The following is a 14,870-nucleotide window of genomic DNA, read 5'->3' on the forward strand; positions in this document are numbered from 1 at the left end:
ATAAAATAGATTTAAGTAAAATCTTGATAATTAAGAAAATATGAATACTGCAAATTATTTTCTAATTATGTACTTTTTTACTAGTACTTCCTTGATACTGACTTATTATGGTAATAAATACTTGTAAGTAATAACATTAAAAGTTAATGATGCTTACTTTTGCTTAATTTAGTATATCTAAAACTTTTTAAAATTTTTAGAAAGTTAAATATTTTCAATATTTTGAAATCTAAATCCAAATTTAAATTTCTAAGTATAAATCAGTACTAACTACAGATTATCTATTAAAAGTTCATTAGTTATTAGTTATTCTAAATTTTTAAATATCTAAAAATTACTCTTTAATAAATTCATAACACAATATTAGGTTGTAATATAATAGATTTAATAAAGTTTTAGAAAAATTCAAGATGATTTAGACTGATATATATCAATTCAGGACTAATCAGGATAACTCAAGCTATTTTGAAATTTTTAGTTAATTTCAGGCTGATTGTATACTGTTGGTATTTTGTTAAACCAGGTTAACTTTGATATTTATCCAAAATCAAGTTAGTTTCAATAAATTCAATTTTTTTAGTTTTTTAAAAGTTATCTATACATATTCTTTGTTTAATTTTAAAGTTCTTAAATTTTCCAAGCATAACTCTCAGTGAGTTATTTTTAAGTAAGGGGCTCTGAATACCACGTTTTTATTTTACAGAAACTTAATAAGTATGTTTTGTTAAGTTTTTTTTATATATCTTATTAAGCTTTGGTTCTAAGAAATACAAATTCTAAACATTCTTTCATTTAAGATATTAGTAATTTTCTTTAACTACATTGTTATTATATTTTTTAACATACAGTTTATAAGTTTGCTCATTTATTTGAGTATGACTAGCTTGTAAGAACTATATTTTACTATCATTTAGAAAATTTTGAAGCATAGAGATTAAAATACACAAGTTTATAATTTATCTCATGTATAATTTTTACGTAGGTGTTAAGGTAAAAAGTAAAGTATTAGTTTTAATAAATTTAAATCTTTTCAAACTTCTGAAAAATACGTATTTTTTCTTAGGATACATTTTTGTTATGATATTTTTAATTTTCTAATTATTTACCTCACTTTTAACTTAATATTGTAATAAAGTTTTTATTAACTGAAATACCTTTTCCTAAAAATTGACAGTAATAAGTCGTTTTTATTTTGAGAATTTTTTTAATTTTTTGTCTCAAAGTTTGCTACCAGTAACACATTTTTTATAAATAATTAATTTATTGTTACTCCTTTACAGTTGCTAAAATGTTTATGTTACTATGCTAACTGAACACTGATTACTGAATAAATTTGAATAAAGTTTTATGTTCAAGTAACTATTTGGCCTTATTTTATTTAAATCTGGCGGTTGTGCTCTTTAATTAGCAAGTCAAAAGTAATTGAACTTATTAAGGTTTTAAACTAGTGATCTATCAAATCTAAGATTTGGACTCGGATTCGACCAAATTCAAAGTTTTTGATTTGGTAGACCACTTTAAATTTTTAGAATTTTAGTTATTCGTTTGTTGAAAGTTAAATGAAATGTAAAACTAGTTAATGATTTTACACTGGAGTGGATAAAAAAATATTTTTTCACACTTATAGCCTTATCAATTTGATTTAGAGTTTTGGACACAGTATAAAAACTATGATCAACTATTTTTGTTAGACTCTCAAATAAAATTAAGTACATAGTTAAGGCGTTTAATCTCAGCTTCTTGGATAACCGCTCTTATTTATTATGTGTTTAGTTTTTTATGTTTGCTAGTTGTAATGAACTGCTGCATTATTTATACAAAGAAAAAATGCAGCTTAAATATGTCACATTTTAGCAGATGCTTGCATACTTTTAGCTATATAATTTTTTTTAATATTTTATAATTTATTTAACTGGTAATTTTTGTTTATGACATTTATGTTATAACCTTAAACCTTTTAATATTTTATTTTGTAAACAATGTTCTAAAAAAATTGTTCATAATATAAACTTGAATAATTTGTAATGAACTGGTTCAATTACTTGCATTATTTATTGTTGAACTTCAAATATTAATAGAATATTTAGAATTTGCTGTAGTTATGAGAAATAAGGCTTAAATCAATGCTGCAATATGTGATCAAAAACTGTTTGCCTAGCGATTTATAAAAGTTTTAAAGCACCTTATATTTTTTGAGTAAGAAATTTTGCAATATTGTTGTGTGGTTCTTTTGTATAACATCAACCAAACTATCTTGCCTAATTTATATAAAGTAGTCTACAATAGTCTTTCGTATTGATAAAAAAAATTCACTGATACATTATAATAAGTTAGTATAAAAAGATTTTATATTTACACTGTCCAATTTAATACCTTTAATATTTTACTTTAATACCTTAATAAATACTTTAATATTTTAAAGAAATACAAATACCAAGCTGCCCGCCGAGGGTCCTAAGCACTAAAGTGCTAGAAAGTCACCAAGTCTGCAGGAAAAGTATGGGCAAAAAGGTCAGGTTGACATTCTACCCACAGACAGTCAACCAGTCCCAGCTGAGACTTTGGAAGTTGGCCCACCAACATCCTTAGCTCACAATTTTTTGATAAATTTCTATTCCATTTGATGTTCTATTTTTGGAGAAAGGAATTGTTATGACAACAAAATTTTAAGATAATTAAGGTTATATCACACTCTTTACAGGGTTTCCAAAAAACCTGGAACCCTGGAATTTGACAATTTAGACTAAAAAACCAGGAAAGATCTTAAACTTGAAAATTTCGAAAAAAAACCTTGAATTTTAAACAAAAATCACTAAAAACCTGAAACTTTTAACATTTTTGACATGTTAAGTAGTAAAACTTTAATTTAACACAACATTTTAACACAAATACTATCATATTTATTTATTTTTTTGTCATCATAAATTTTCTTTTTCATTAAAAAACACTATTACAGTAGCTTTAAAGTATCTTTTTAATGTTTTTATACAATTTAACAGCGTTTTTAATCTTAAACTAAACTTTAAACTGAAAATAGACTCAAAAGTGTGTACTTTTTAAAACCTGGAGGAATTTTTGAAAGCCTAGAGACTTTTTTATTATATATTATATAGAGACCTAGAGACCTTTTTTATTAGACAACAGCTTTAAGTAAGTAATTTGGCTAATTTTATACTGTTTTTATTGCGGAAGTATAGTTTACAAAAACCATATATAGTTTTAAATAGTTTGTTTGTTATCTTTTATTAATTATAGCAATCAAGGATTGTCAAACACTCCGGGTACTTAGGAAAATGTGGGGTAACTTATTTTTTTTTAAATTCAATTTAAATATTTTCAAAGTGAATCTTTAAACAAAGATAGAAATTGTACTACCCGCGAACATCCAAAGAAAAGAAAGCTTGAAACTATCAGGAAAACTATCCTTGATGATTATAAGTATGTGAAACTTTAAGACATTAAAGCAATTAAAGTTCATAAAAAATTGCAAATACGATTGCTATGGATACTCAGCCTTTTTCAATTGTAGAAGATCAAGGCTTCATAGAGCTCTTAGCTGAATTAGAATTTAGATACGTTATTTCAAGTACTAAGTACTTTAATGAGACCATGCTTCCACAGACTTATGAAAGTCTTAAGCAAAAAATTACTTAAGTGTTGTCACATGCTTCGTCTATGTCATTAACGAGCGATATGTGGAAAAGTTCTAGGACAAATGAATCATATACTTCTTTAACCGCGCACTGTTGAATGAAAATTTTGAGTTAAAACATTGATCGTGTTTTAAACTGCCGGGAAGTGGAGGGTGAAGCACACTGGCCAAAACATTTGTAATTACTTTCTGAATATAAATATACCTTGGATTGTTTTCACTTTTTTTTGCGAGTCAATTCAAGAAGTATTAAAAAGGCAACATCATTGTTAGAAACCTCGTCAGAACCCAGTTTTATCCATACTCTTCAGCTAGTTATTAAGGATTCATTGTTTTAAGACAATTCTAAAAAATTGTTATTAGCAAAGGTACGAAAGTTAATTTTCTATTCCAGCCATTTTTCTAAAGCGAGCGAAGCGCTAACAAAATCTAGGTAGATTTGAAAACGCACAAACAAAACGAAAAGCCTTGCTTCTTGTTCAAGATGTGGATACAGGGTGAAACTCAACATAATTAATGCTAGTGACTAAAAAAGCTAAAATAAAGTGTCCAGCACTATGTGGCTAACTATAAAAACGATCAAGGTTCGAATATTACACGCGAAGAAGGGAAACTGGTTGATGACAGTATTCTACTGCTCGGAGCTTTCTTTTTGTAACAATGGAGTGTAGTTAAATCAATGCATTGCTCTCAAGCGTGATCCCGCATGCAAACTCACTGACAAAGTTTCTTAACTTTTATGAAAATTCAGAAGATGTATCAAATGTTTGTAAAACTTTAGCCGAAGTATAGAGACGGCTTGCGAAAGAAGGTTCTGTACCAATGACAACAAATTACTGTTAGTTACAATAGCTGCTGAACCACGATATCGACTTTCCGCTTTCCCTTTTTACCTAAAAAAGAATGTAAGAGAGCAGCTTAAATTAAATAGTAACAAGCATATCTGTATCGAGGCTAATCAAGAAGGTTGTTTTCTTATATTGCCATCAGAGAAACCAAAACCACAAAACTCTGTAATTTTTGGTCCGAAGAAGTTTTCAACTTACTGTTCTTTGTTTAAAATAAAATTAATTACAGCTACACAGGAGGACGAGCAATAAAATTTTATTATGAACAAAATAAGCAGAAGTAAAGAATCTTTTTGCTACAGAAAATTCGAATGCAGAAACTGAAAAGGGAAAAGTCTTAAACCGGTGGAACTTGAACAATGCAAAATACCCCATCTTGCCAGTTTTGCAAGGAAATATCTTGCTGAGCCATTATCTTCTGAGTGTTCTGCAAAATTATTTTCTGAAGCTTGGAATTTTTACGAGCAAAATCGTAATTAATTGCCTCTAAAGACCGGCGAAAACTTTATTTATCCACCACAACTTGAAAAAACAAGAACAGTCTTTTGTAGTACAACAGAGACATCTTTTGCTATTGTAGTTAGCTTTATATTTTTAAACAGTTTCTTAAGTTAATCTATATTTTCTTTTTGTAATGGTAAAAGTGTAATCCTAAGTGGAATTTGAAAACTTTCTATTAAAATTGTAATTCCTATTCTTTTTTAGGCCGTTACTACAGTTAGAAGTAATTTTTTCAATTTTTCAATTTTTTACGGCTTCATGTTTTTTCAATTGCACTTTGTATTATAAATATCAACACTTGCAAAACATTATGTTCTGACTCGTTTATGGTCACAATAAGAACTAACTCTTAAGTTGAACATAAATGATATAACTTTTTTTGTCATTTGTTTTCTGTTTTAAGGATTTATTAAAGTATAGTTTATTTATTTTGCAAAAAAAAAGTACAACTTAATTGTTATTGTTGCTTGCATGGACATCAAAATATAGAAACTAAGTTTTGTGTATGTAACTTTTTTTTTCCCAGAAAGGCATTCGTTGTTTTGTTCACTTCTAAAATAAGTTTTCTAAAATAAAAATGTATTTATTTGTTAACACGTTAAAAATATTGTTCAAACTATTTTTACAAAATCAGTATTAATATAATACGTAAATAATATTTAAAAATATTATATTGTCTTCACTAAAAGCGGATTAAACATTTCAGATTGCAATTACTAAAATATTCGGGTTCGGCTGGATCCTAGTTTCAAAATAAAAATTTGGATCCAGATTCGGCCGAATCCTAGTTTCAAAATTAATACTCGTATTCGGATGGTTCACTTTAAACTAAACAAATTGTACAAACCAATAACTACACAGATTTAACATACAAATGTAGCTTCCTTTTATTTTATACCTTAATCTTATTCTTCTGTTTAGCTTTGTATTAATAAATTAAGACTAAAAAGTTTAAAAAAAAATACAGTACTCAAATAAAGCTGAAAAAGCATTTAATATCACACTTGCTTTTAGAAAATATAAAATACCTATAACCTATTATGAACAATCAAACTCAGTTGCGGTACGTAATTGCTGAAGACCTCTACAGGGCTGTTCATCCAGTGATATTTGACATAATGTCTAGCTACATAAAGATGCTATTTGAAATGAAAGATAGAATTATAAATGATTCCAACAACATAGACATACACAAAAGAAAATTTGACGAGGTTAGACAAGATCTGGGTGATTTCTTTAAACAACTCAACGGCGCTTTTTTTGTGAAGCATTGCACATTTAAAACTTTAGATGGCAAAATTAAAAAGAGAACATACTTAAGACCTCAAGAATTTACTGAACAGTTTTTTGTCTTTGAAAATTATTTAAAATTTACTGAGGACGAAACAAATTCTAGATTTATATTAGAGTGCCAACCTTTTTTTTCTAAACCACGATTTGTCATGCTTTTACAACGAGTTTTGCAAAAACAATTACACGAAATAACTGAGACAGACGTGTATAACTTTGAAAACATAGCCTTTTTAAATGACAAAGGATGGAAAAACCGTTCTTATGCTGAACTAAGGGAGAAGAGTAAAAGAAGGTTGTATGATATGCAAAACAATATTGTATCAACAGAACGAATTGCAGAACTTTCATTTGTTTATGATGGAACGGCGGAGTATTTTGAAGCAGATACAAACTGTACTATTTGTATGGAAGGTTTTGAAATTGGACAAGAACTATCTCGCATGCCGTGTAACGACTTTTTCCATAGACGGTGCATACAGCAGTGGTTCAAACTACCAGAAGATGAAAGCCCAATTGTAGAAGATGGAAGTAGTAGCAGTTATTCTAACTCTCCAACATTAGGTGTAACTAATGACCCACTAAACAGACCTCCACTACTAGATGAACATGAATTCACAAGTAGACCTCCACTACTTGAAAGTACATATGTGCCTCAAAGACCTGCACTACTAAGAAGATCTACATTACGAGGTAGAACTCCACTACGAGATAGATCTTCACTACTAAGAAGACCTTTACTTCGTGATATATCTCCACTTCTAGGAAGACCTCAACTCTATGAAAGATCTCAACTACGTGATAGATCTCCATTACGTGATATAGATCCTTTACCTGATCAACCACAAAGATCCCCACTACAAGGTCATCCTCTAAGATCTCCATTACTTGATCAACCACAAAGATCTTCTTTACTTGATCAGCCTGCAAGATCCCAACAACTTCAGGTTCAACCTCCAAGATCTCGACTTCTGGATCAACTTCCAAGACCATCACCACTGGATCAACCTCCAAGATCTCCACAGCTAGATCAACCTCAAAGATTTCCTTTAATGGATCAAGATTCTCCTGTAATGCCGCAATACGACATAGAAGAAGACATTCCAAATATTGCGAAATTTCAGTGCCCAAATTGTAGGTACAATTGCTGCTGAGAACAAAATATTTAATTTATTGATTTTTAAACGCTAAAGTTTTTTTTTTTATATGTAGTTTTTCTTTTAATTAAAAAAAATTATAGTTCCCAACCGTTTTAAAACATGGTTAGTTCCTAACCCAACACATATGTTGTTTTATGATTTTTGGAAACTAAGATATATAAGCTTTATTCTCTTTTCTAAAATTATAGGGTTTTTAATTCTTGTTTATAAATAAAAATTATATTACAATAAGTCACTTTACATGTTTTCCGTTAAAAATATACTTTTTTAAAATTAGTATTAAGTAACTCTCTTCATTGCTTTAATAATAAATTAGACTTGTACTGCGAGTTAAGTTGCCGCAAAGATTTTCTTTGATTGTCTGCTTGTTCTTGGTTATCTTATCTCAATTTAACTGATAAAATTTTAATTGCTTTTTATGAGTTAGCAACCATCTTATAGATAGAAGTTATATCGCATGTCAGAACAAATCATATACCTACTATTTTCAGAATGAGTTTTTCTAGTATACTTCTGTTTAATCTCGTGATTTTCATTTGATCGAATTCGTAAAAGGAGTAACTAGTTCAGTTATTACTTATTAGCCTCTACAATGCTGATACTTAAATAAAATTTGTTTTACTTAAAGTTTATAAACAACAATAAAAGTTTATCAGTTGATGCACCTGTATGATAGTTGCCATTGTGTCAATGCGTATACCAACAAAGTTTAGTAGAACATAAAATTTAAATAAAAATTAATGTTATTTAAGTACTTGGTATAAAAAAAATTTCCTTAAAAATATGCTAGCTATGGTTGATACTGGAGCATTAAACTAGTTTTGCTTCTCAATAATAAATCTATTGTTTTTTAGCAGTCGGTATTGTATTTGTTTATTATACCAACTTCAATGTTTAGTTTGCCTCTGATGCATTTAATTGTTTTTTATCTAATCTAATACAAGGCTAGTTATGGTGTTTTTTGCATGAAATATAGTTATTCAAAAATTTATGACAAGAGACCTTTTTGAGTAAAAATAGTTAAAAGAAAAAAACTTATTTCATATACATAATAAATTAATAGTCAAACAAATTTTACTTTCACTACTAAACTAATATCAGTAAGTTGTAGTGAATAAAATATGAATCAATAATATCAACTATATAACTTTTAAACATGTGATATAATACTTAAAGACTAAAATTTTAAATACTCTGAACAGTTAAATTCGAAATAAAATATTTAAAAAAACTAAATCTTAATATAATAAAATTAGTATAAATCAGAAGACAAAGTAGCACAAATCTAAAATAAAAACAGCTCATGTGAAATTGTTTAAAAAGTACTTATTGAAATGAATTTCTTGAAATTTTCGTGCGTGAAACTCAAACAAACAGAAGTTTAATAAGTTTCAGTGCTCAGTAGTATAAGAACATTATTACTCTGGCAACTTTGGTTTACGCTATCTGACATTGATTAAGTTTAATATTCCCTGTAATGTTTCTTGCAATTTGACACATGTGGAATGCATCTGGTTGCAATATTAAGCCTTCTTTCTTCATTGAGTAGCAAAAGATATGTTTGTTAGCTTTAACTTTTAGAAGGTAAAGTCTCATTATAACTTAAAGTAAAATTTGACAATTTGAAATAAACAATAGCCTTAGGCTTTTTTAGCTTAAAAATTGTGTGCTAAATCATAAGTGGCTCTTGACAGGTTTTTTAAAATATGTGCTACTCTAAAAATAATTGATATAAAAAATTAATTTTGTACCAAGATTGATTTTGGATAAGAAATTTTAAATATGGTAACAGACTTATATCTTCTAATTAATTTTAAAACTTTTGGTTTACAGATACAATCATAAATGAGATAGTAGCACACAAAAATGAAGTAAACCATGAAAACATCAGTAACTTTTTTTAAAATATAACCTTATGGTATAAAGATAAACTTAGAGTTATTAAAAGTTAATTTTTAGAAATTAAACCTTACACTAGTTTTCATATTTTTAATGTCAAATGCAAGAACATGTAAATATTCAGGTATTCTATAAACTAAAATTGTAGCAGTTTTCAGTTTTGTCATGTCAATTTATCTTTAGTACTCAACTTTTTGTTAATTTATAACTTTTAAAAGTTTAATATTAATTTTTTACTAAAAAATGAACGTTTTTTACAACAACTACGCCACTACTAGATTAACTACTGAATTTTAACATTTTTTTAAGTTTAGCACCATATTTAATTAGGCAAGATCTTCAATTCACATACACAGCTTACGAATCAATTAGGTTTTAGAAAAAATTTACTACATTTAATTGGACTAATTTATTGTTATCAAGAATTTCCATCCCTGAACTCAGTCAAAATTTTTGAAAATATTTTTTAATAATAGTTATAATGATGTTTGTATACTTTGTAATATTAAAATAAAACCTCTAAATAAAAAGAAATATTACGTCGAAAAACTAATTAAATTAAACTGATCGAAAAGCTCTCACACACAAAAAAAATGTTCTAACTAGAGTTTATAATTTAAGCAAAAAAATTAGTTGATTAGTTTTGTTAAAGTCTAGTAAAAGTTATAAGTTCTAGTGTGAGCTTAAATGATGCATCTGAGATCTGACAATTTTAATTTCAATAAAGCTTAAACATGGTATGTACAACAAATAAAATTAAAACTTGAAAGTTATAAGTTCAAAACTTATCAAAAGTTAATACTTTTAAATTTAAAACCGATGCCTCACACATTTCCCTTTTTTTATAGGGACACTGGAAAGTATATTAAAACTGAAAAAGATATATAATCTAAGTTTAACAACAAAAAAAATTATGAAATAGAAAACAAAACGGTTACATGACTATTCAAATTCTGACAATTCAAATTCCGACAATTCAAATTCCGTCAATATAAATTCGGACAACTCAAATACGATAATTCAAATTCCGACAATTCAAACTCCGACAACCCGAATTCAGACAACTCAATTTCCGACCATTCAAATTCGGACAGTTCAAAATCTAACAACTCAAATTCCGACAATTCAAATTCCGACACTCAAATTCCGACAATTCAGACTACGACAATTCAAATTCGGACAATTCAAATTCCGATAACTCAAATTCAGACAATTCAAACTACGACAACTCAAATTTGGACGATTCAAACTACGACAATTCAAATTCAGACAACTTAAATTCCGACAATTCGAGTTTTTACCATACAAACTCTAACATTTCAAATTTTTAAACTGAAAACTTAACAATTTATATTTCGATAATTTTAATTAGGACAATTAAAATTCGAACAATTTAAATTCCAGCAACTTAAACTCCGAAATTTCAAACCTGACAATTTTAATTTTGACAATTCAAATGCCGTCAACTAAAACTTCGATAAATAAAACCAACAACATAAAATAAAGTTTCAAGAGTTTTTTTTATTTTTATAGCAAGTAACCTCGTTTTTTTTCAGTTTTTGCTATTTAAGCTTTGACAGCATTGGTTGTTTAATTTATTATTATTTTAAATAATAAATTCTAATTTTAAAATAAATACAAAAGATAATCAAAGTAAAACTATATTTTATAAAAAGTTTAACAATAAGAATTTGTTTTTATTTAAACTTTTGATTGTATATCTCCATACTTGTCGTTTTTAAGCGATGTGTTTTTAAGTTTGCTAAGTTTTGTTTTTAAGTCTTCAAGATGTTATGTTGGCTTTTAATCTTCTTTTGTTACACAGTAGGGTTTGGCAACGTATAGCCCGCGGACCGGATCCGGCTCTCAGAGTGAAAATGACCGGCTCACTAAAGTCAATATTATAAATTGTGATTACACTTTGTATCATAGTTTTACACAAAAAAAAACTGTAAGAATTTGACTTAAAAGAAACTTATTTCAAAAATTGAAGTTTAGTTTATGTATAGCGATAAAAACATCATTTTTGTCGTAATATTTTGTTTAGTTTAAGTACAGGGGTAATATATTTCCTTATATTAAACCAATCTAAGAGACATGCTTGGTTATATATGCTCGATCCTGGCGGTTACTGGCTTTAGGTCGCCATTAAAATGATATCCTTAGTTAGTTATACGATACTTTTCAGACTAATCTCGTTAATTAATAAAGTAGGTATATAATATATAAATTAGACTTATACTATTATTTTAATAGATTATAAGTATTAATTGAACCTAAACTGTTGTTTATTGAAATAGTTAGATTACTTAAACTATTTTATTGAAGTAGGTTTGAAAGGTTGTTAGAAAGAAAACTACTTGTATAATGAAATCGATTCAATAAGTTTAGACTATATTTACAATGAATAAATTTGCGATAAACCACAACAAATTGTACTAACAATATAGTTCGACAAGAAACACTTCGACTTAATAGCCGAAGCGACAAAAACAAGAAATATTATGGATTAATATAGTGTCGTACAAAACATTTTAGAAATTTAAACTTTTTATGAAATAAAGCATAACACTAAAATTAAAAATATTTCGTAGTATTTAAAAATAAAAATGTTTTTAAACTTTAAAACTACCTGTTCTATTATTCAGAGATACTTACGATGACAAAATTTAATATCCCTTAACTTGTGTTAGTAAAAAAGTAATAAGTTATCAAGTAACTGTGGTTTTTTTTTAATATAAACAATAATTGTTTGAATTATACTGATTTCAATAACTTTTTTATAACTAAACAATACTTTTTAATTACATAAATAATTTAAACTGATATCAACATAAGCAAAACCATTATAAAAAAGTACTAAAAACGTATTCCGAACAGTTGGTAAACATTAAATGTTGTAATAAATAATTATGAATTATAATGTTTACTTTAAGAAAAGTTTGACTATAAAACTTGTTCGTTTAATAGATTGTTTTATTACTAAGAATTTAGACATTTAAATAATAAAAAATTATGTGTAATAACTCGTAAGAAACTTTATAAGTATGTAGTGTACGACTTGATAACCAAAAAGTTCCTTTGTACCCAACGTCTTTAGACCAAACTTTTTGAGCGCTTTTTATTATCGTTTAATAAAAAATATTAAAGCTGATAGTTTATTTACAGTAACCTCTCGCATCTTTACGCACTCTAGTTTAGTTACGCATTTTAGAGTTCTAAAAAATTCAAAAAAAAATTTTAATGTTTTTTTAAAATTGCAGAAATTAGGTTTATTTTATTATTTTAATGTAAAATATGTTATTAAATGCTAATTCACTTCACTTTAGGTTAAGACTTTGTAAACTTATGTTCCTTGACTAATTGGTAAACATTTAGTTTTACCTCAATATATCATAAATTTTGTTAACAATAAGAGTTTAAATTAAAATTCTGAAAGAAATATGGCTGTGTTAAATTTAGAAAGTATAATGAAAGTTTAAAACACAAACAAATAATACAGCACTCTTGCCCTACATATAAACAAAGATCTAAAAAAGAAATCCAATTAAACTTCCTAGCGAAAAGTAGCAGTGATACTTAATAAATATTAGAGCTTACACTTAACACAAAAGCTTAATTATAAATTAAATTTGCTAAGTAGAATAGAATATAAATGTTAAGTATCAAATAAATCACATATAGATAAAGATAAAATCTTTTTATTATTAAAATTAGTAAAATTTTTCTAAAAGGATTATCATTTTGTATAAATTTAATTTTTTTTTTAAATATATGTACAGTTTTATTTTTTGTTTCCATATTTTTAAATAAATTAAACAAGTTTTTAAAAAGTGAGAAAGTCCCCAGTCTGCTTTAACTAGAAGCAATATCAAAAATTATAGTAAATATATTTGGTACCTCTCGTATCTTTACGATTTCTCATATCTTTACGCATTTTTTCTGTGGACACAATGTGCGTAAATAAGCGAGAGGTTACTGTACTTACAAAAAAATAGATATTTTTTAAGATTATTTAGTTTTTATGTCCAAATTATTCAAAAAATTTTAAATATTATCTATATAGTCGTTTATTTCTATTACTTAATTTTATATCTAATAATTTGTTTGTTTATTTTTAAGAAAAACTTAAATATTTTTTGTTATGTAAAAAAATAGTTCTATAAAAACTTTAAAATCTCAAATCTAAAAAGCAACATTTGATAAAATTTATAATTCTCATTACATAATTTATTGTAACATATGTGTGCATTTTAGTCGTCTTATTAAAATAGTTCAATAGTCGTAGTTTGAATTATCCGAATTTGAATTGTCGTAGTTTGAATCGTCCAAATTTGATTTGTCGTAGTTTGAATTGTCCGAACTTTAGTTATCGGAATTTGAACTTTCCGAATTTGAGTAGTCGGAATTTGAATTGTCAAAAATTAAATTGTCCGAATTTGAATTGTCCAAGTTTGAGTTGTCGTAGTTTGAAGTGTTGAAATTTTAGTTGTCGGAATTTGAATTGTCTTAATTTGAGTTGACGGAGTTTTAATTGTCCAAATTTGAATTGTCGGAATTTGAATTGTCGAGTTTGAGTTGTCGGAATTTGAATTGTCCAAATTTGAATTGTCGGAATTTGAATTGTCAGAATTTGAATAGTCGAGCACCCAACAAAACGTATAATTAAAACAATTCTAAGCTTTACAAAAATCTAAAAGCTAGATAACCAAACTTATTTTAACATAAATAAAGCAGTAAACAATTTTAAATTAAATCGAATTTTTTACACAGTTTATAATGTTACAATTGTTTTATGCTTTCGCAATAACCATAAGTAAATAAACTGTTAGATGAAAGTATATTTTTATTAAATATACTATTAGCAAAACTATTAGTCAATTAATAAGTTAACTAAGTAATTATTAATAGAATTAACGATCAAAGATTTAGTTTTTTAATAATTTCTAAAGCATTTAGCTTTTTCTTATCTCTCTATTTTATACCTAATTACGAAATTTGATCTTTAATTTGTTGTTTATGTATCAAATTTCGATTTTTTTTCTGCGATACATTTGAATATGTTATTCAGTTTCAAAGCGGTCCATCTAAGTTTTAAAAGTTTTTGATTTATTTAACTACTACTATGTTTTGATTTATTTATATCTAATTAAATACTGTTTGTAAAAACAAAATGACTGAAAAAAATTAAAAAAATGTTAAATTAGGCAAAAATGCTCTTAAAGTATAATAAATATATTTATGATATCTATATATTTAGATGCAATTAAAATAAAAATGATATAACTAGCAAACTGTTCGACTATCTTGTAATTAAAAAATAGACTAAATAACAAAAAAACACATATGCTTTCGGCCTAAGACCTTATTAACGACCCTGATACTAAGAATTTTATACTCTAAATTTATAAAAAATGTTTGAAACAAAATTAAAATTTTGAATAGTTACCAAGACAAAAATTTGAAGACATGAAAGTGTAAACAAACATATGGATCACAAGAAACAAAATGTAGAACAGA

Source organism: Thalia democratica, chromosome 1, assembly GCF_965202585.1.
Source record: "Thalia democratica chromosome 1, ktThaDemo2.hap1.1, whole genome shotgun sequence".
Taxonomy (NCBI): domain Eukaryota; kingdom Metazoa; phylum Chordata; class Thaliacea; order Salpida; family Salpidae; genus Thalia; species Thalia democratica.